At 40.0% G+C, this 23,052-nt stretch overlaps 1 pseudogene; it reads right to left on the bottom strand.

The window, feature by feature from the left end:
- Positions 1 to 23,052, bottom strand: part of LOC143399621 (ADP/ATP translocase 2 pseudogene) — a 75,335-nt pseudogene that overhangs the window by 26,433 nt on the left and 25,850 nt on the right.

Consider the following 23,052-nt stretch of genomic DNA (forward strand, 5'->3'; position numbering starts at 1 on the left):
GTTAAATTTCCCTCTTCAAGAGAAGAAAATTCTCAGATTGAATTAAAATGTAAACCCACCTGTATCCTGTGTGTAAGGACACCTAAAATAAAATGGCACAAAAAGCTGAAAAGTTAAAACTATGGAACAAAGAGATAGATATGTGTATAGATAAAGATATATATACAGTAAAGAAAATATGTGTTGGTAATATAAATATCAAGTTAAATAGAATTTTAAAAATGAAAAAGGTCATTTTCTAAAGCAGAATCCAGGATGCAAATTAAACAAAATTCATAAGATTTGTTAATAGCCTCAGGTTTAACAAAAAGAATTTTGCTTTTGCAAATGGGGTCATGTGCCCACTACCCTCAAAACCTCCACCTTCCTCAAGATCTTTCTATATTTAATAGAATCCTGAAACAATAAGAAAATAACTCTAGAGGAAGAAGGGGAGCTACTGGCAGTCTGTGGAGGGAGGCAAGGTCTCAAAAGACAACGTCTTAAATGCTGTTATAGTGTAGGTAATGGAGAATAAAGATTGTAGTGAACTCCATTTACTTAAAAAAGAAATGTTTGAATTTCCATTTTTTAAACTTCAATTAAAAGGGCACCCAGGATGAGCTGGGCTAGGTAGGAACTATTCATATCACCCTCCAACGGGAATTCAGGCAGGACCTACATGGACTTAGGATCAACTGCATCTGTTCCCATCCCAGGTAAGGAGTAAAGATCCGATCCAAAGCAGGTTTCCTTATTCCAGCAATAAAAAGGGGGAAAAGCAGTACTGTGGGAAAAAAAAAAAATACTGCAGATCTGTATGAAAAGCGTAAGTGAATTCTTACTGAAAACAAAACTCCAAGATAGTCCCTAAAGAAGAAATGGAAAAGAAAGTATGTATGTGTGTGTGTGCGCGCACACGCCTATATGTTCTGAAACAAAATCCCAGCCTCACTCTATCTATACTTATTTGGGTATTTTACTCAGATTTTCATTGCTGTCATAATATACCAGAGAAAACCAACTTCAAAAAGAAAAGATTTATTTGGGCTCATGGTTTCAGAGGTTTCAGTCCATGTTCACCTAACCTTATTGTTATTGGCCTGCTGTGCGGCAGAGAATCATGGTGGAGAGGGCATGGGGGAATAGGATTACTCACCTCATAATGATAAGGAAGCAGAGAGAGCCAGAGATAGGAAGGGGCTGGGAACAAGATATACCCCATATTTCCTCCAATGAGAATGCCCCCTCACCATCTCCCAATAATGAATCCACCAATGGCTTAATCTACTGATGAGGTTAAATCCAAACACCTTCTCTAAGCACCCCCCCCTCTGCTTCACTGGGGACCAAAGCAGCTCGCCTTCCACACATGAGGCTTTGGGGAACATTTCATATCTAAACCATAACACTGAACATTCTGATGATTCTGTAGGTAAAACAAAATTTAAAATATAGTCCTAGAAACTAAAGCTTATCTCTCCCTCTCAGGACCACAGAGCAGAAGCTCAGATGATTGGAAGTAGTTCATGACAATCTTTATGCAGGCCTCTCCAATTTCACCTTGTTTAGAAGAACTTATTACCAAGAGCCAAGTGAGCCTCTAGAAAGACATATAAGGGTGGGTGGTTTTGGAAGCAGGAAACAGGATTGGGAATGGGAAATGAGCAGGACAATAAATAGAATATTAGAAGAGAAGTAATGCATGGATAAAAATGATCGAGTGTTATAAACTGAGAAGTAGAGAGGGTCATTCGAATTTCTGCAGACCTAAGAGGAGAGAAGCGCTTGCTTGAAAGCCTGGCTAACTTTCTCTTTTAATCCCTGCAATGCTCTGAGGTGCACTTCACCCTTCTGATGAGGAGTGAAACAGATGAACTCAACAAGACAGGCACTTGTCCAAGTTCACTCCAATGGACCAAGAGACTGAAATCCACCCCTGCTTGGCTCCATGGCCTGTGTCTCAACCATGATCCATTTGGTTTCTCTGAAGTTTATGCTGGATGTATTTTTCTATAGATGGAAATCAATAGATGTGCAATATCATGGTCATGCTATGGTAAAAAGTTCTTCCCAGAGGCCACATACTTTCAATTTCTTTTCTACATCTTAGTTGAATTCCTTTCATTCCAGAGACAAACTCCAAAAAAGTTTCTTTGGAGGCTTTTTGGTGGAGTCTATGTAAACCTACATAAAATCAATCCCAAAAAGAATATCTGGAAAACTCAAGTGACCACTAAAACCTCCACGATCCACCCCACCACAGTGTCGAGAAACACGCAGAAACCTAGACCACAAGCTGTTTGTCAGAAATCTTCACTATGTTTTTTTTTTTTTTACAACTCACCATGGTTCTTCCAAAAGAAATAGACATTTGAGAAGTCTTTGGGTGAGCCACAATGAACAAGCCCTACTCCCACTTCATAAATCTTGCTATTGTGTAGTGATACGCCATCGAGACAGGCCACATTTATCTCCCCAGAGCAAGCCTGGCAAGAATATGTTCAGAAAATATTGGTCATGTTATCTTTCCAAAAGGTTAAGAGAGGGATTTGCTTATCTCTGATGATTTATGGAACTGACAAACGGGTGGACAATGTGACCAGGAAATGCCAAAGAGTAGACAGAATGGCTTAAAACAAAATTATGGTGTCAGGACACAAAAGCCGATAGCTCCATTCTATAATGGGACAAAGGAACTGGGATTCATAAATCACATTTGTCAAGAATAAATAAAAAAGAGAACCAGATGAGGCCAGTGGCCCTTGTTGTTTCTCTCTGTCTCATAATTTGTTGACCTGCCCGGCCCTGCTCTGCCTCTGTCAGAGATAAGAGCCTCGATTGCTTTCTTGCTATCTCCAGATTAGGTCTAAACACCAATAAACAAGACACACTGGCTCCTGTTAGTGTTTCCTGTCTGTATCTGACTTTCCTGGTGACTGCTAAATGATTTTCTGTGACTTAATGATTTAAGCAGTGACCATGTGTATCTGAGCAAGACCCAGGGCAATCCATCCTGTGAATAAGTCCTCAGTGGCTACCGTAGCAAGAACACCTGAATTCCAGTTCAGGCCTCACCACTACCTGCCTGAGTGACTTTGGACACATTTCCCATTTCTCCTTCTTTCATTTGCGACACCATTTAAAAATACATCATCACACAGCTTGAAAAAGTGAGAGGAGAATGCAGACAGATGGAGAGCCATCATATGAAGTCATGCCAGTGCCCCCAGCCCCACAGCTATTTTGTTGCCAAGTGCATTGGGGGAGGAGGGCATGAACAGGTAAATATTTATAAAGTTGACCTAAAGTCTCATTTTTCTCTAAATGAAAAACAAAATGGAATAGGTATATGCCAGATTTGTCAGTCTTTTTTAATTGTGGAATTGTAGCATTGAACTTAGAAGAAGAGCTGGCATCTGTTGATGCGCTTGACATTTTAACATCAACTGAACTGTTCTGGAATAAAAAAAAATACTTTATGATTTCCTGGTTTCTGCAAAACATTCCCTCCTGTGTTTTACTGTAGCCCTGAGAAATTTCAAAGACAAACAAACTTCAATACCACTCCCCCTCCTACCCCTTGTGCTATTTTAAGCTCTAACTGCGCCGTGGGTAGCAGTTGGCATAAGCACCTCGCCAGAAACCGTTTATTTTAATTCCCTAGAGAAGACAGCTAACCTCCAGGTGTTCCTTTCAATGGATCCTGCACATGCTGTGATGCACATACACATGTTTTCATCCATTCTGAAGCCTGGGTTTAGAACAAATATCATTCCAAGACCATTTTCAGACTTGAAATACGGAAGGTATCACTCTCTCAGACTCTTAGCCCTGTTTCTTCTCCCACCTCTGCTCCATATGCAGTCTGGGCACGTGCAAGAGGCCAAGAAGCAGCACTGAGTATCTCAACCCTCACCCTCAGGCTTCTACTTCATCCTTACCAGCTCCATCCGTGCTCCTGACCTGGTTCCTAATTTGCTGGCTTTGTCTCCCATCTCCAGATTCCTGCTTCCCCTCTAAACCTGAGTCAGCTACTCCCATTTGGACTTCGCTGCTCTTCCTAGGATCAAAACTGGTACTTGCTCTGAACGTTCAATCAATTTTCAGTTTTCAAAGCCACCCAAGTCAAGACCTGGCCCTCTCAGCCTTTTATATGTTCCTCCATGACCTACCAGAAGGAAATATGTAGCAGTTTGTATGTTGCTGCGATACCGATTCTCAGCCTCCTCAAAGCATGGACACTCTGACTCCTCTACTTTCAAGCAAGAAAACAAACACAAGAGAATGAGAATTAAAACTGCTAGAAAAGACTGATGACCCCAGGACAGGGAAAACCCAAGAGGTCTGGAAGTCTATAATTTTTTAATAATCATTTTATTGAGCTAGAGTATGTATATATATAAAGGTGTTCATAATATATGTGCACATACATTGCTCCTGAAAGTAACAATTAGTACAATTTTCCCTTTTCCTTTTCGTGTATTATACCCATAAAAATAAGGAGAGAGTTCTACTTTGCTTTCACAGCTGAATTCTAGTCTAATAAATAGGCTACTTTTGTTTTTGTTTTTGAGTGAATATTTTGGTAAGTAATTTCAACTTGGTGGACCTCCAACGGGCAAATTTTAAAAACATTGAATGTTCTCAAGTCCGGCCACACTGGAGTTTTATTTTGCTGAGTAGAGAATAAAGTAGATAGGGATTGAGTGATCAAGACAATAAGAAAGGATTTGTATAGAAAGAGGAATATAAAAGTGGCAGAGAAAGAAACTTCAGAATGAAGATACCTAACAGGTATGTTTTGCTAAATTTATGCCACATTTGTGCAACATATGTAAATCCACTTCTCTATTACTCCACAAAATTTTAAACAAAATACCCCTCATAAACATCTTGTGAAATCAGATCTGTTTGAAGAATGCAAGAAATTGCAAGTAATGGCCTTAAGGTTGCCACCAGGAGTCAGCCAAGGAAAATCAAGCCACTCTTGGCTTACACATAGTTTGAAAGTCACTCCCCCAAAAAATTGTTTTAAGACCTACTGAGCCCAGAGAGCTAGGAGGCTGCTGCATGGCTCCAAGGGCAATGATTTTGTTTCACAATATATAAAAATGAGAAGACCCAGTTTAAGGAAGAATGTAATTCATTTTCAGATACATTTTTTTTTTTTTATTCTGCAGGAGCTCACTGCCAAAAAAAAAAGCCACAAGAGGGTCCCAATGTTGATTTGAGCCAGTCATTGAAACTGTCAAGGCAAATGAGCCAATCATATTAATGAACACATTACATTGCCCGTGTGCACACCTGGCAATTAACCTGCCAGAAATTCATCATGATGGGCACTTAACATTATCCAGAGTCACAAAAATAAAACTGAAAGAATATGATTTGAGAAAATGTCCTGTTGGTCACCATGTAGGCCTTTGTTCTCATCTAGAACAAAATAAAGTCATTTTCTGAGTAAAGGCATTGAGGATTTCTGTAGGCTTCAGGATGATTCTGCTTCTCTTTGCCTCCAACCCTCCAAGGTCCCTAAAATACAAATGGACCTAGTATAGAGTTTGTCATATCCTAATTGCTATTTTTCTTTTCAAGTCCTTCTCACATTTAAGGAAGACTCTGAGTTCTCGGGGCCACTCGTTTAAATCCCTCTTTCAGAGAGTCTACTTTAGGAAACCTTCATCAATACCTCCAAGGTGAGGTGGATAATATGTGTTCCAAGGAGTTCCTTTTGAGAAAGACTACAATCACTTGTAGAATTGTTACTCCATGTGGGGTGGATACCCAGTTTTTCTTTAATTTCCAATCCACCACAGATTTGTAGTTTTATAAAAATATAACAAAAAATGAAATTAAAAAACAATACTGAAAAAATGAAGTTAAAAAAACAGAAATGTTCGCACAAATATGAGTCCTAACATTTTATTGTTAGATTAAGCAGGTACAAAATTACAAATTAACAAACATATCAATTCAGCAATAAATATGATCATAACAAAAAATAGGAAAAGAACAAAATGTCTGCATCTTGTTCATTAGACATATCCATAGATAGCTGGGCACAGTGTCTCATGCCTGTAATCCCAGTGACTTGGGATGCTGAGGAAGGAGGATGGCGAGTTCAAGGCCAGCTTCTGCCATTTAGTAAGGCCCTGAGCAACTTAGTGAGACCCTGTCTCAAAATAAAATATGAAAAGGGCTGGGGATTTGACTCAGTGGTTAAGTACCCCTGGGTTAAATCCCCAGTATCAGACCAAAAATGAAAAAAAAAAAAAGTAAAGTATGCATAGAGGCAATAAATGTAGAGACTCTTTATTATACTCACAACTTTTGTCATTTGACACTCATAACTAAAGTAAAAATTATGGGCTAGCAATTCCCCATGTTTTAAGTGAACACCATGTATATCAGCATTTAAAATCTTCAATGTAAATAACACATTTGAAACCTAAGTTATATTGACTCTATTCACGAGGAATATGTCTATATAAATGATTTCTGTGTTTTTGTTTTAATAAAGCTCATAGTAGATAACCCTACCCCAGAGAGGTATGTTGGCAGAAATGAAAGAAGAAAAGCAATTTCAAGAAATTCAGTTATTATTTTTTAACTTTGAATACAGCCTTACTGGGCATGACTGGCTTGCATCTCACACCAGGCAACTTCACCACCAGAACTGGTCTGCGTTCCACTCAAAGACAAAGCCACTGATTGCTCCTTGAATGTGGTCGAAATGGAAAATTGCAAACTCCTCTCCATTTCTGTACTCGCCTCCTATAGGCCAATCACAAACAATTGGCTGACTAACATAATCCTCAGACCACACCTTTTTTTAAATTGCTAATTGATAGAAATTTATTTCTCACAGTTTGCAAGGATGGGAAGTCCAAGGTCAAGTTGCCTATAGGCTTGGTTTCTGTTTAGAGCTGCTCTCTGCTTCAAGATGGCAACTTGAACACTGTGTCTTCACTTGGCCAAGGTGGAAGTGTAAAAAAGGCCACACTCTGCGTGAAGCCTCTTTTGTAAGAGCCTTAATCCCATTCAAGAAGGACTCCCCATATTACCTCGTCACCTCCTAAAGGCCCACCTCTTGATACTCTTACATTGGAGATTGTGTCAACATAAATTTTGGAGGAAAGCAAACATTCTTGCCATAGCCCAAAGGAATGGGGGAATGTGCCTATTTTGCATGAAGACAGTTTGATTAAACTGTTTTGGTTGGCCTCTTTTAGACATAGTAATGAGGAACAAACCACACCTTGAATAGCACTGGCCCATTCTTGCACCTGATTGGCCTGTTAGTGCTTCATTTTGCAAAAACTCAAGGTAAACAGACACAACCCCTTTAAGCATCAGAGATTCACTCCAAGGTTTGTAAAAATTTAGCATATTCTGGAGCAATGCATTAAATTACTTGATGCCTCAAAACCATACAGATGGCAAAAGAGCTGACAGACATTTGTGTCTTTCATTTTTAAATTATGGTGTTTCCAAACAAAATTAACTTTACATTCATTTACATGAAGTATGTTTTTGTTTGAAGTCCTTGTAAATAATAGTTGTCATTTTATGCTCATTATGATAGTAGAAAACAATTTCAATCACACAAATCCAATTAGCATGAATACACTGTGCTTTTACCAGCAAATAAAAGAGAGCCACAGGGATACACTCTGGTCCTCTAGAAAAGAGGACAGGCATGAATTCTAAAAATTCACTCTAACTCATGCTCTAACTACTAGATCCAGACCCACCGGCTAGAGCCCCTGGGCACTGTTGAGAACCCAACCAATACATGAATGTATGAAGTTAGGCCATGCATAGGGCCCATACTCCTACCCTACAAGATGTCAGCAAAGCAAGAAAGAGAGGCTTTAATTGAGCTTGGGAACCATTTCCAATCACTAACTTCTATGAAAAAAAATTTTCATAGAAATATTTTTGTTCTGCCAATAGCACTGGATGGGTCCAATCTGTTTATGGAGTTCAGGTTCCACTTTGGGGTTCTGCATATCCATCCCTCCTCCAACAGTCTAGGCCAATGACTCTCAACCTTCACATTTCAGAAAACAGCTGCCCGACTGTTGATTGTTGTTCAATATCTGTTCTTGCTAAAACAAATACACAGTGCTATGGTCCAGTCCAACAGCTATTGCCTTAAGCTACATAGGAGACATGGCTCAATATAGAGGGGAACATAATGTACTAGAAATAAGAGGTAAGAGGCAAAGCAAAAAGTCAAACAAGACTCAAAGGAAGATTGTAAGAAGTTTGCCTCCTGGAAATATTCAAAATGTGGTCAGACCTGGTCGTGGTGGCCCACGTCTATAATCCCAGCAGCTCCAGAGAGTGACACAGGAAAATCTGGAGTTCAAAGCCAGCCTCGGGCAATGGGGAGGCACTAAGCAAGTCAGTGAGACCCTGTCTCTAAATAAAATACAAAATAGGGTTTGGGATGTAGCTCAATGGCTGAGTGCCCCTGGGTTTAATCCCTGGTACCCGCCACCCCCCAAAATGTGGTCAAAGCAGTAATAGCTGAGCTCAAATAGAAGCATGATTCAAAGGAGCAGACCAGAGACAAGTAGGGCAACAGGATGCTCTTGAAGGCAGCATGACATGTTGTATACAGTGGGGGATCATGCTGGAGTGCTTGCTGCCTTGCCGGTTCCAGATCAGATTTTCTGATCCCTTATAGTGGCTTCCAAATGTTCATGATGGTCCTACAAATGCCAAAAAATGAGAAAAAAAATTTTCTGCCTCCCACCCAGGATAGTATTTCTTGAGATATGGACCAGAGCAGAAGGGAAGGTCAAGGGAAGAGGGACAAGGGGAGTAGAGAAGGATGTTGTAAAATGCAGATTCTCAACTCCCACCCTATTTCAAAATATCTGAGAGTGAATCCTCAAAAGTGGATGTTTCTGTGTTGGCTGGAATATGGAAGAAAGCTCAGGGCCAGCTTAAGCAGGTCTCTGCTGCTGGCCAAGACCTGGAAGTCCAGCTCTGTTTGCCTAGCCCTAGATGCTACAGGAAATGAGCCACTCCACCTGCAGCCTCCACTGCCTAGGCCTGAGCCTCTGTAGTCAAAGGCAGGAAGGACCACTACAGCCTCATATTCCTGCTGACTGCTACACAGCACATGAGCTGACCTGAGTCTGACTTCCTAATCAGCTCTGTAAGTTCAGAGAGAACCAGGACTCCAGCCTCTAATGGTTATAATAACCACTCCAGAATGTTGGAACCTAGCACGTGCCAGATGCTTTGAACCCCTGTATCACCCTCACCTCACTACTCTAAAGTAGGAATTATTATCCCATTTTACAGGTGTGAAAAATGAGGGCCTGAGAAGTTATCACACAGCTAGTGATAAGTGGTGTCATACCCTGCCATGTACAAAGTTGGTCTATGGCTGAGACCTTAGAACTCCATCTAATTCCCTCTTGGTGACTTTCGCCTCATTTCCTGAATCCCCAACTGTTCAAAGTCCTGCCACACTATCCAGAGCCATATTAGTGCCAGCCTTGTCTGCTGGGCCCAGTTACCTGACCCAGCACCTAGGATGTCAACCTGGACTGGGATCAAGCTAGAATGTGTTTCCTTTTGGAGCCTGCCACTCCCTGGCAGAGAGTGCAGTTAGATGCCCAAGTTTGACCTCCTCCACCCAGTCCTTCACCCATTTTCCTGCTGATGCGGACTCAGGAAACCTGATGGGGAAAAATACATGTTTTCAGAATTTGGGCACCACAGCCCAACCTTTCTGTTTAATGACAGAGTGATGTTTCTCTAAGTATGGTCCTTGCATCCGGCTCATGATCAAGTGTGGCACTGCCTCTGAATCTTTTAAGATGAAAACTCCCAGGTGCTTCTGAGAGCTGCCAAACCAGATTTTCCAGGTGGTTTCTGAATTCCAGGAGCATCCTCATCATAGCCTTCAGCCCTGAATGGGGTTATATTTGCTTTTCTGACATGGGTTTATGACAATACTCATAAAAACTTCCCAGTGCAGTCATGTTAAGAGCAAAGAGGGGAAATTTTAAGGATACAAAGTGGCTAGGAAGGATCAGGCACCTTGCATTCTTTCCCACAGTTAATCCTCCCAGAAAACTATTAATGGTGGTTTTATTACCACCTGTCTTTTAAATTAAAGACATTGAGAAAGTACTCTAAAAGGTTAAATGCCTTGTCCAAGGTCCAAAGGTTAGATAGAGGTCAACTTATACACAAACCACCCAAGTCCATCTGAGCCCAGTCCCCAGGCTCCTCCCTCTGGACCTCTCCAGCCTTCCCCACGTCACATACTGCAGATCATGCACACATCACCGGCTGTTTTATTCCTTCTATCACTTAGTTACTTGGCTCTTTTGCCATAATGTAGAAATCACTCGTGCCTTGAACACAAGAAGTTGTCAATCATTAGTTGGCAAGTAAATGAATGAATTCTGTGTGACCTTTTAAATCTGTAACTAAATCATATATTTCAAACTTCCATGATCTAGAAACCTGCAAACAATGTTTATTTAAACTCTGAAACTTGACCTTTATTTATGGTTACAAATCAGGGAGTCAACAAACTATGGCATTTAGGTCAATCCAACTCACAGCCTGTTCTTTCACCCAGTAAGCCAGGAAGAGCTTTGTATTTTGAAAGAGTTGTTTAAGGAAGGAAGGGAGGGAGGGAAGGAGAGAGAGAGACAGGGAGGGAGGGAGGGAGGGAATGAAAGAAAGTAGGTCTGTCCCAGAGATAACATGTGACCTGCAAAGCAAAAAATATTTACATCCAGCTGTTTACTGAAAAAATTTGCCAGGCCTGCTATAGATGATTTCAAAAATTATTATGTATTCTCAACAGAGGTAATATAGTGTGATACAATTGATTTTTAGAGGAATGAAAAAAAATTTAATTATCTTCTGAATAAGTAGATATATATACTCATCGTACATACATAGTTATAGTTATACAGTATATTTTATAATGGGGAAATTTTATATGAATTTTATATATGAAATTTTATAATGGGGATGGCAATTATGAAAACTGTCTAAATGGCTTCTTAATGGAATAATAATGAAAAAGTTGAGAAACACTGTGCTAAACAAAGCTAAAAGTTGAGGGTATGGCCTTGTGCATGGGATGTGCTCTCAAGCATTCTCTTTGTGGACATCCTCTAGGAAGTCTTTAACCCACTTACCTATTTAGAGGTGTAGTATCACATGGCAATCCTTACCAGGGCAGCCCAGTTTGTCTCTCATAACAGTCACCTGTTAGTAAAATAAAGCCAAAAGTTTTTGTTTTTCTTTTTTATTTGGTTGTTGCTTATTTGTTTGATATTGGGGCTTGAACCCAGGGGTGCTCTATCACTGAGCTACAACCCCCAGCACTCTTTATTCTTATTTTGAGATAGGGTCTCACTAACTTGCCAAGGCTAGCCCTGAACTTGTGATTCTCCTGCCTCAGCCTCCTGAATAGGTGAAATTTCAAGCATGCCTCATCACTTATAGCAAGAGATGAGAAATTCACATATATTGTCCCAATTTTGATGGGACCTATCGTCCCAGAGAATCAAGTAACAAGCTGGAGAAGTGTAGCAAACATCCACAAAAGAGTTAATTGTGTTTCTCAGCCTACTCCAATCCCCATCCCTCCCATAATGCTGGTCTTACCAAAGTCATCAAAGTACTACTCCATGCTGACAGATCCAGTGGATATTTTTTCTTCTCATATAACTTGACCTCTCATTTTCCTTTGTTATACAACTCTCTTCTTTCTTGCAACTACAGATTTTGATTTTTTTTTCCCCTTACCTCTTTGGACAATTCTTTCCTATTTCCTCTTCATTTCCTTTTCCTCTACCTAAAGCAGGCCCTCCCCAGATACACTTGCCACTGCCTTGATCTTGGATTTCCTGGTCTCCAGAACTGACAAAAATAAATTTCTCTTCCTTCTAAATTGTCAAAACTGTGCAGGGAAGCCCAAGACCCTTCTTCTTTTTCTTTGTTCCCTCCCTAAATTACCTAACCCAGTCCTAGTTTGAAGGGCCCTTCATATGCTTTGTGGCCACCACTTGTATCTCCTTACTCTTCCTTGAATTCTGGATTCATGTCTATCCACCTTGTTGATATATTCATTTGATATCTAAAAGATATCTCAAATTTCACAAAATCCTTGATCTCTCCTCTCTTTAAAACCAACTTCGCCCTAATCAGGTGTATCAGTTAAATTCCAGTCAAGAAAACAGATTCAGCCAGCCATGGTGGTGTATGCCTATAATTCCAGGTACTCGGGAGGCAGAGGCAGGAAGATCACAAATTTGAGGTCAGATTCAGCAACTGAGTGAGGCCCCATCTCAAAACAAAAAAATTAAAAAATAATGGGATGTAGTTCAGTGGTAGAGTGCTCCTGGGTTCAATTCCCACTACCAAAAGAAAGAAAGAGAGGGGAGTGAGGAGGAGGGAAGGAAGGAGGGAGGGAGGGAGGGAGGGAGGAAGGGAGGGAAGGGAAGGAAGAAAAACAAAATAATCACTTAGTCTTTCTGACAGAAAGAATTTAATACCATGTTGAGAGCCATAGCCGAAGGGGCCCCAGCAAACTTTCAGACTGCCAGCTGATGAGCTGAAGGGGCCCCAGCAAACTTTCAGACTGCCAGCTGATGATTGGCTCACAGCGGCCCTAGCAACATCTAGCTGATTGGCTCCTCTGCGGTGAAGCTCATTGGGCTGTTTCCCTGCCCTTTCAGGCCACGGAGCTGCTCATTGGGGGACTTTTTGGCTCCACCCATGCGACCCAGCCAATCGGCCTCAAGAGGAAGAGGATTGTGGGAGGTGTGGAGGCGGGTGGTTGGGGAGTGTGGCTTGTGGGTTTTTTCCTGAGGAGCTGTTTTGTTTGGCTTGTGTGGTTCTAAAAATAAAGTTAGTTTCTTTTGACAAGTGGCTCCTGAATTGTGCCCAGCCAGACTGCGGCAATACCAGAAAATTTTAACACATAATAGAAACAGGAAATGGTAAGGCAGCCTGCTATGGTCTGAATATTGTGTACTTCCCCCGCCCCCCAAATTTCTATGTTAAGATGCTACCTCCAAAGGAGATATTATGAGGAGATGAGGCTTTGGAAAATGATTGTCATGAGAGGAAACCCTCATGAATGGGATTAGTGGGCCTTATAAAAGAGACCCCAGAGAACTAGCTAGCTTCTTCTACCATGTAAAGACAGAGCAAGAAGGTGCATCTATGAACCAGGAAGCAGGCCCTCCCCAGATACACTTGCCACTGCCTTGATCTTGGATTTCCTGGTCTCCAGAACTGACAAAAATAAATTTCTCTTCCTTCAAAGCTACTCAGGAGTTTTGTTGGAGCAGCCTGAATGAACTAAAACAAATCCATAATTTAGACACAGGAAGTCATCACCGCCTGAAGGGCTGGAAGCCAAGAACAGGTGAAAACATCATCAGAGTCCAGAAGCCAGTATCATCTGAGAGAATTCAGGGCTGTGAAAGCTAACAGATGCTAGAGCCATGGAAAAGAAAAACACCTGCTAGAGACGCCTAAGACAGAATAAAGAGGGAGATTTTCTCTGACAATCCATCTTCTACCACCACCTCCATTCACCAAACCTCCCCCCAAACCAGCTGACAATGGAGCCCAAGGATTAAGGGATCTTATAACAGAGACAAGTACCGGTAAGATGGGGAAAGACTATGAGAAAGATCAGGAAATGGCCAGTCTTCTCTTTCTTGGTAAATGGCACCATCACCAGGGAGTTACAAAAGCCCAGTTTTGAAAATCATCCTTGACTCTGCCTGCTTTAGTCAGCTTTTTCACTGTTGTGACTGAAAGGCCTGACAAGTACAATTCTAGGGGCGGAAAAGTTGATTTAGGAGCTCTGAGTTTCAGAGGTCTCAGTCCATAGACAGCCAGCTCCATTCCTTGGAGTTCCGGGTGAGGCAGAAATCGTGGCAGAAGAGTGTGGCAGAGGGAAGCAGCTCATGTGATCATCAGGAAGGCTAGAATCCACTTGCCAGATACAAAATATGTACCCCAAAGCCACGCCCCCCAGTGCCCACCTCCTCTAAGCCACACCCTTCCCCCTTCTGTTATCACTCCTTAATTCCAGCAGGGGATTCATTCACTGATAGGTTTAGAGCTCTCATAATGCAATCATCTCTCTCTAAATATTCTTGCACTGTTTCCCACATAGCTTTTGGGGAACACCTCACATCCAAACCACAACACTGCCCTTTTATTGATCACTATTTACAGTCTGATATACAGTCCCATCAGTTCCTACAAACAAATCTATCTACTTCTCTCCACCACTCATCCTTGTCCTAATAACCCTTCTCCTTCACCTAGTCCTCAGAAAGACCTCCTGAGGGTTCTCTCTGTGGGGACAAGAAGGAGGCTTAAAGGTTCATCATAAATTTTCTCCATATCCTCATCCAGTATTATTGTGTTGTGGTCTAATTGATTCTTGAAATTGAGAAGGGTTTGTTTGGTGTAGGTAGATGCTCCATTGTTTAGGGAATAAATATTTATGACTGTTAGGTCCTGTTGATGTATGATTCCCTTAAGCAGTATAAAATGTCCTTTTTTTTCTTTAATCCCTTCTGACTAAATTTGGTTTGAAGTCCACTTTGTCTGAGGATGGAAACCCCTGCTTGTTCACACAGTCCATGTGAGTGGTGTGCTTTTTCCCAAACTTTCACCATGACTTTTCTAGGAGGTGAGTCTCTTAAAGACAACATATTGTTGGGTCTTTTTTTTATTTTATTTTTTAATCCAATCTGTCAGTCTATGTCTTTTGATTGATGAGTTTAGGCCATTAATATTCAGTACTATTATTGTGATATGATTTGTATTCCCAGTCATTTTGGTTAAATTTAGTTTTTAACTTGACTTAGCTTCTCCTTTGATTGACTTTTCCTTTAATGTAGCTCCTCCCTTTGCTGTTTCCTTTTTTTGTTTTGTTTTGTTTTTCATCTCCTCCTTGTGGAATATTTTCTGAGAATATTCTGTAATGGAGGCTTTCTAGTTGTAAATTCATTTAACTTTTGGTCATCATGGAAGGTTTATATCTTACCTTCAAATATGAAGATTAATTTTGCTGGATATAAAATTCTTGGTTTGCATCCATTTTCTTTTATAGCTTGATATGTATTATTCCAAGACCTCCTGACATGGAGGGTCTGTGGTGAGAAATCAGCTGAAATCCAAATTGGTTTTCCCTATACTTAATTTATTTTTTTTCCTCTCACAGTCTTTAAAATTCTATCCTTATTTTGTATGTTATTTATTCTCATTAAAATGTACTTTGGTGGGCTGGGGATGTGGCTCAAGCGGTAGCGTGCTTGCCTGGCATGCATGCGGCCCGGGTTCGATCCTCAGCACCACATACAAACAAAGATGTTGTGTCCGCCAAATACTAAAAAATAAATATTAAAAAAAAAGTACCAAAAAAAATGTACTTTGGTGTGGTTCTGCTTTAATTTTGTACACTTGGGGTCCTGTAAGCCTCTTGCATTCGATTTTTCCATTTCATTCTTATATTTGGGAAATTTTCTGATATTATGTCTTTGAAAAGATTGTGCATTCCTTTGGTTTGTACCTCCATGCCTTCACCTATTCTGATAAATTTTAAATTTGGTCTTTTCATATTATCCCATGTTTCTTAGAAGTTCTGTTCATGGTTTCTTACCATCTGCTCTGTGCGGTTGACTTTATTTTCAAGAGTACATGTTTTGTCTTCATTGCCTGAGGTTCTGTCTTCTAAGTGGTCTAGTCTGTTGGTGATATTTTCCATTGAAATTTTAATTTGGTTTATTGTTTCCTTCATTTTGAGGATTCTGCTTGATTCCTTTTTATAATCTCTGCCTCTTTATTGAAGTGATCTTTCACTTCCTGTATTTTTTTCTCCAATATCATCCTTTAATTTGAAGATCAGCCTAACTATGCATCTTCTGAACTCCTTCTCTGACATTTCTTCAACTGTGTTGTCTATGGATTCTATTGTTGGGAAATCTTGGTTTGTTTGAGGTGCTTTATTCCTGTGTTTTTTTCCACGTTATTTGTGCATCTTTCCATCTAGTGTGGATCCGAGGCAGTACAGTTTCTATCCTGTAGTTTTATGGTGTCCCTGAAGGCTCCCAGTACCTCACCTTTAAGGTGGAGACCAATATTAATAGCACCCAACACAAACAATATACACCTATATTGTTTATATTCTATACACCAAAGAGCTCCTATGAAGGCATCTATAGTTTTGTCTCAATAAACGGAAAGGATGTGTTCCATTATTGTCTACAGTATAAACAGTAAGTCTGCTAAAGGGTTTACCATTTCTAATGATGGACAATGAGAGAAAAGAAGTAGTTCAAGATGTGGTGTTTACAAGAGAAGGAGAGAAGATAAAGGTAAAAATCTATAGTAAAGAGTGAGGGAGTAATTAATAGAGGTTGGCTGTTAGTCTGAGAGAACTGAGAAAGAGAATCCAGGGAGAGAAGGTGAGAGAAAATATACATATTTTTTTTTAAAAAAAGAGAAAAAATTAAAATATAAGGATACACAACAAAACTGTAATATACTATTCAGATTCCCATTCCTCAATACATTGATGCATGAGAAATATTTGGATTCAAAGATCATAGAGATGTGAGAAAAAGGGCAAAAAAAAAAAAGTAAAACCTCAATGGAAAATTGTCCAATAGCTTCTGTTGGCTTTCAAAAATTTTCTCAGCTTCCCTTCTCTGCTGATAGGTGAAGTTATCTGAAGTTTGATGGATGCTCCAATCAAGTAGGTGCCAGACCAGTTGGGTGGGTGAGCTGATAACAAGATGCTCTCACACCCTTTTCCAGTCTTCCCACCCATTGCAGTCGGCCTCTTTCCACCCGTGCACATCAGGATTCACTGATCTGAAGAGAGCCCAGTTTTCTCCAGTTTATCCAACCCGTGCCTACCTAGCTTACTGGTTCAAAGACATAAAAGAAAAGTTTAAAAGTTTGGGAAAATAAGTAAAAACTATAAACGGTGACATAGCAGATTTTTTTAAAAATAACCAAATAGAATTTAAGACTTTTTAAAATGCAATAAACAAAAATTTAATGCAAATTAGACCCAGCTATAAAGAGGAAATCATGCCATGATTTATAGAGAGAATGTTATTCAAAATGCAGCACAGAAATAAAAGGTAGAAAATTAATGGAAAAGAGCAGAACAAATATAAAATATACAATAAGAGGATCTAGTATACTTTACGTGAAGTCCTAAGAAGAGAAGAGAGAATGAGTGGAACAGACACAGGACATAAAGAAAAATGTTAAAAATATTCCCGAACTGAAGAAAAACCTCAATTCACAGATTCAACAAGCTGAATAAATTGCATGCTGAATAAATTATTCTTTAAAAAAAATTTCATACCTGGACCTATCATTGAGTTTCTACTAAAAGGGGAAAAAAATCTTTTTAATAACACAGCTAAAAGAAAGAGGAAGAAAATATGACAGTCACTGGCAGATGACTTCTTACCAGTAACAACAGAAACCAGAAGAGAAACAATATCTTCAATGTGCTTAGAGAAAGTAACTGCCAGCCCACAATTTTATATGCAGAAAAACACATTCTTCAAGAACAAAGGTGAAATAAAGATTTTTTTCAAACCAAAACTCAGAGAATATATTGCCATCAGTCCTCTATCAGGTACAAAGGATATACTCAAAGCAGGAGGAAAATTATTTCACATAAAATGCTACTTTGCAGAAAGAACGAAGAGCAAACAAAGAGGTCTATGTCTAAGATATATAACTCAACTACCTGGTGTCTTAGTCCACAACCCCTCTGGAGAGCCAAGCCTGACACAAAGACTTGCATAGTATTTTTTCCCGAGGGAGAGGAATGGAGAACAGGACAGGAGCAAAAGTCAAAAGCAAGTTTATTATTAAGCAAATCTCTTCTATGGACGAGTAGACCTGGATCTCACCCAGGCCTTCTGGGAAGCCAAGTAAAATGAATGCACTGAAGAACTGTCCACTTGAAGGGCAAAAGAGAGGAGGAGTTACTTACCAGCTTCTGTCCCCTCCTGCTCATTAACCACTTTACATCCATGCATTCAAACTGTGAATAGATGGGTTTACCCTATAAATAAAACCCCTAAACCAAAAAAGCATTTTTGCAGGGGAAGAATCTGAGGCTCACAAAGATTAGCAATTTTACCCAGAAAACAATTGGGCTAAAGCTCAATTGCAGTTCAGACTCACTCCTGTTACAGTGTTCAGGTCACACCCTATATATCACAGAGCAGGTCAAATGTAAATTGAAGTATGAGAGATAGCCTTCCTTGATTAACGATTGCTTTCCTTTGGTCAAAGAATTAGCAAAATATTGACGTAATGACAATACAAGCAATTGTCTCTGGCAGAATTCTTCTTTGGGTTTCTCAAGTCTGGTCTTAATCTGAGACGTAGCACAAACTTTAAGAATTGTTCCCCCTGCCCCCAATAATATTATAAAGCTGTAATCATTCTTATTTCTTTTGGAACCCTGAGGGATTTTTGCACATCTTTGGCTATTATGCTTTGGGTGGTTGGTTTGAATCTATTCACTTTTTGATGCTGATTCTGGGGCTGCTCAATATCTAACAGACTGCCACATCAACACAGAAAGATACGAGTAAACAAATCTGCCAAGTCTTAAAAATTACCAAGATTAGTGGTGATGATGACGATGATGCTTCCCTCCTCAATGTCAGAGTATGACAAGTATTTTACTAGCTTCCTACAGAAAGAAAGAAAAAAAAAACCAGAAAACTCTACAATAGGGATCTTTCTTCAGGAAGTATGCTTCCTGCTCTCCAAATTTAAACAAGCCCTGGAAAAGATAAGATGGAAAGTGTGTACAGCCAGCAGCAAGCTCTTGCAGAGGAAAGGATGAAAGCTCTGTTTCAATACCATCAAATATGTCTGTTCAAGAGGTCCCATAGAGGCTGCACTGTTCATCCTGAACTTGGGCAGTAGATTGCCCATAAATGGAATGTGAAAATGAAGAAGAAAATTATTCATTTAGACATTCACAGTGAGCATCAAGGAACCTACTTACATTTTTTTCCATGTTTGTCTCAAAGATATCCCATTGTAAACTAAATATTTTCCAGGATATTTAGGTGCAGAATACAGTGCTTTTTACATAGTATTATACATAGCTCTTGGCTATGTGTATTTAATGGTTCTTGACTATAAGTTCAAAAAGTTTCAGAATCTGCACATCATCTTGTATAATCAGTTTATCATGCAAAATTGACAGATGCAATTATATGAGTCCAAAGGAATCTTATAAAGTCATAAATTTCTAAATCTCTACCTACCTATCTCATGCATCTCATTTTTTCTCACTATTAGTTGTCTATCTACGCTTCATATTAAAAATAATGGCAATGAGAGAACCAAACTGTGCCTCCCATGCAAAAACAAACCCATATTTCTCTTCTTATTAAGAAAGGTGAAGAACTGTCTACCTCCTTGGGAAACAGAGCCATTCAAATGAATTACTAAGCTCTAAAAACCCTGAATCCCTTTCAACCTTTTCAAGTTGATCATCTGTGTGTGACTCATTCACAGTAAATCTATGTCTGAACATTTTTAGTCTTAACCAAATGTTGCCTCATTATCCTGAAGCTGAAACTATGCTAAAAGCTCAGCCAACTTCTCTCTTTCCTTTGACAACACACCTGCCAGAAAATATAGTCACTTCTGAGTAATCTTTTTATTACTCCTTGGATAGTGATTTCCTTCAAACTTCTCTGCCTTTGAGATTGAGTTCTTGCTTTTAACATTTGTTAAAAGCCCAGTCTGACTTCCATCCTTAAAATCAGACAAATCCAGAGATTGTCAACAGCTTTTGTGCCACTGGAGTTGGGAGACAACTTTTCCAGATTTTTGTTGTAGGGTAGGAAGCCCTTGATTTTAAACAAAAGGATGGATGAAATCCACTCCTCCACCAAAAGTCAGCCTACCCTTCTGGTCCCCTCTGCCAGGATCTCTTGAGCATCCCACTGTGATTTCTGGAACCAAGAGAGGAATTCTGCTCTGGCCCAAAGCAACAGACTGAGCCCTGCCTTCCAGCCTCCTTCAAGGAAGCCCTGTGTGTCTACATGAGGTTCTGTTTCTGCTCGTCCCATCTGTGACTACTGCCAGAATGACTAACAGACCTTCACATCGCATCTGCATCTGCATCTGCATTGCACTTGCTTCATTTCCTAGAACAGACCCTCTTACTACGGACATGACTGGCTACAGTGGCATTGGCCACGTTCTTGCTGGGACAAGGCTGCGTAGGCTGGTCCTCACCAGGTCCCAGGCCACTTCCCAAGAGTCATGTCATTTCCACACTCCCCCTGGGAACAACCCCTCATCTTCCTTCTTCATCCACTCTCAAGTTCTACCCTCTTGTTCCCAACATGTCACAGAGCTGGTGTTACCACCTCACTAGGAACTGCCACTTCCTCAGGGACCAGCAGAGCAACTATTTCTAAATTAGAGTAGCAGAGAGGATGTCTAGCTAAAGAAGAAACTGCAACCAGCTCCAAGCTTTAAACTGGGGCAACTGATTCCTTGGTGGAAGGCTCTGGGCGCCTCATAGCCCAGGATAAACATGGTGCAGCTTCTTGGGCTCCCTATCTTACTTAAGAGCAGTAATCTTCAAATTTCTTAAAATAAAGGATGAAGTAGTACAGAGTAAATGCAGGATGTACTTTAGGATAATAATTATACATATTAATTTTAAGCACAAAGTCTAAGACACTTAGGAAACTTAATGCAGGTGAAAGTATCAGTATGATTCTAGACCACTGCCCTCATAGCACCCCATCATCTCACAGGTGTTCACTCTTCCGAGTGACTACTGAGAACACTCAAGAGACCTGCCTCTCCTAGCTGTTTCCTATCACTCAAGGTGGTTCCTGTTGTGTCTGGAGTAAATTTCATATTTTATAGATGGGATCTTCTACCCTCTGACTCTGCCACCAATCATTTATTTTCTTGAGACCATTCCAGATGCTGGACTTAGGTAAGGTTGAAGGACTGATGTAGCTTCAGAAGTTTATCACCCAGACTGACACTGAGAAGTGAAAGTTATTTCTCTTTCACATGGATTACAAAGCAATTGCTCTCTCGATAATGATTATACATCATTAAAATTTCTTTTTCTGCTCTCCTTATAAGCAGAGCTACAATGAACATTCTTATCATCATCTCCTCTTTTTGTACCCACCTCGTTATTTTTCTGAGCATAAGAGGATAAACTTAAGGATATGTATTTTTTAGAATTTCTTTCAAAAAAGGATAAATTGGCTAAATATTTCTATTTTTATAAGTCCTAGGACTAGGTCATGATGACAATATTTCATGCTGGGAAGAAGAATATCTATGAATACTGAGGTCACACTAAGGTTTGTGAAGTATTTTCTTAAGATCCCCAGGCCACATCTGACCCCAGTCCAAATAACCCCAACACCCCAAATGTAGGTTACGAGAAACAAAAGGGATGAAGCAGATGTAGTGGGAACATAGGGTGAATTCCAATGCCCACCCCACCACCAGTAAGAATTTTGGCTATCCATAGACAGCATTTTCAAGACACATCTTAGCCCTACTAATATAGACATAAAATGTTACAAATGAACTTGAGAGCCATAAAAGTAGCTGATATTTAGCAGACAAAATTATATCATTCTTCCATCAAATACGGATTTTAAATAGAACATTAAGAGAAAACATGTGCCTAACCCATGCAACAATGGTATGCAGAGGGTACTTGTCTGGTTCTTTTGATGCTCAATGTACCCTTTCATACCCTCAGTTTGATCAGCTCTAGCCATCACTCTCTCCTCAGTCATAAAAGCCAAGAGAGCCTACAGTTATACCCCATACCCTTCCCTGCCCTGAGTGAACCTGCTGTATATGTATGCTGGTGAGGGGAAGCCACTCAAACTGACTGAGCTCCAGTGTGCTGGTGCTTCACACCTGCTTCATAACTGGCCATTTACTCCTCATAGGCTCAATAAAAATTAATATGACTACACCACCTTCCAGATAAAAACACTCAGGGTCACAGTAGGTTTGGGTTCTTTGAAAATATATATTTTAATTTGATCTGCAGACCCAAATATCATAAGGATATGTGAATAGGAAAGCTAACATGGAGTCCTTTCTAAGGTGGTCATATAGGAATAAAAGGGCGATGGGCACCGTGGATGACCCACTGCATAGAGATCAGTGGAGCCAGAGATCACAGAAGGGTTGTGCCCCACTATGGGAAATGATGGGAAACCCCAGTCTGTAGACAGATGCTCTGTCTGAAGTCTTGTTAAGAGCCAAATCAGAGTTCTTCATTTAGCTGATGAAAGATAACTCAAGTAATTTTTCAAGCTCAGTACAAACAGTCCACTCAAAGCCACAATTCCGCTGCCCATGAATTGCGGCAAAAATAATTGCACCACCCCTGTCAATTCTTCGTAAAATAACAAAGTTTTAAACAAAGCTGAAAAGAGTGTTATCCTTTCTGCTCCCCAAATCCATTAGACAAGACTAAGAACTTGGGGAATGTGACATTGTGAAGAACAGCAAAATAACTCGAATAGTTGTAATTTATAAAAATAAAAAAAAAATACTACGGGTGATTAAAGACATCAACCTTGCCTCCAAAAGCTTCAAGAACTGCCCAGACAAATCCTTTTTTCTGATTGCTTATAAATTACAGTTTGCTGAATCTGTAATTCACAGAAATATATCATGGGGACCGCCTTGTAAATGTCAATGCCAAGCCGCCAGTCCCTTTCATTACAAGCTGTGATTATGGATTAAATGATTTCATAAACATATTAGGTGTTTCACATTTGGCATGAGGCTATCTTAGACTCCCACAATCTGTCATTGCTGTTAATGAGATATCGACCTCCTTATACCCAAGTGAAAAAGTTCCTGTCTGAATGTCAGCCAGGAAGAAAACCCTCCAAAACTTCTGTAAAGTCTGCAGGCTCCTCTCAGATACTGCACCCAGCTCAGCCTCAGAGAAAGAGCCAGCGCCTTGAAGAG

The sequence above is a fragment of the Callospermophilus lateralis genome, chromosome 1 (genome assembly GCF_048772815.1).
Source record: "Callospermophilus lateralis isolate mCalLat2 chromosome 1, mCalLat2.hap1, whole genome shotgun sequence".
Classification (NCBI taxonomy): Eukaryota; Metazoa; Chordata; class Mammalia; order Rodentia; family Sciuridae; genus Callospermophilus; species Callospermophilus lateralis.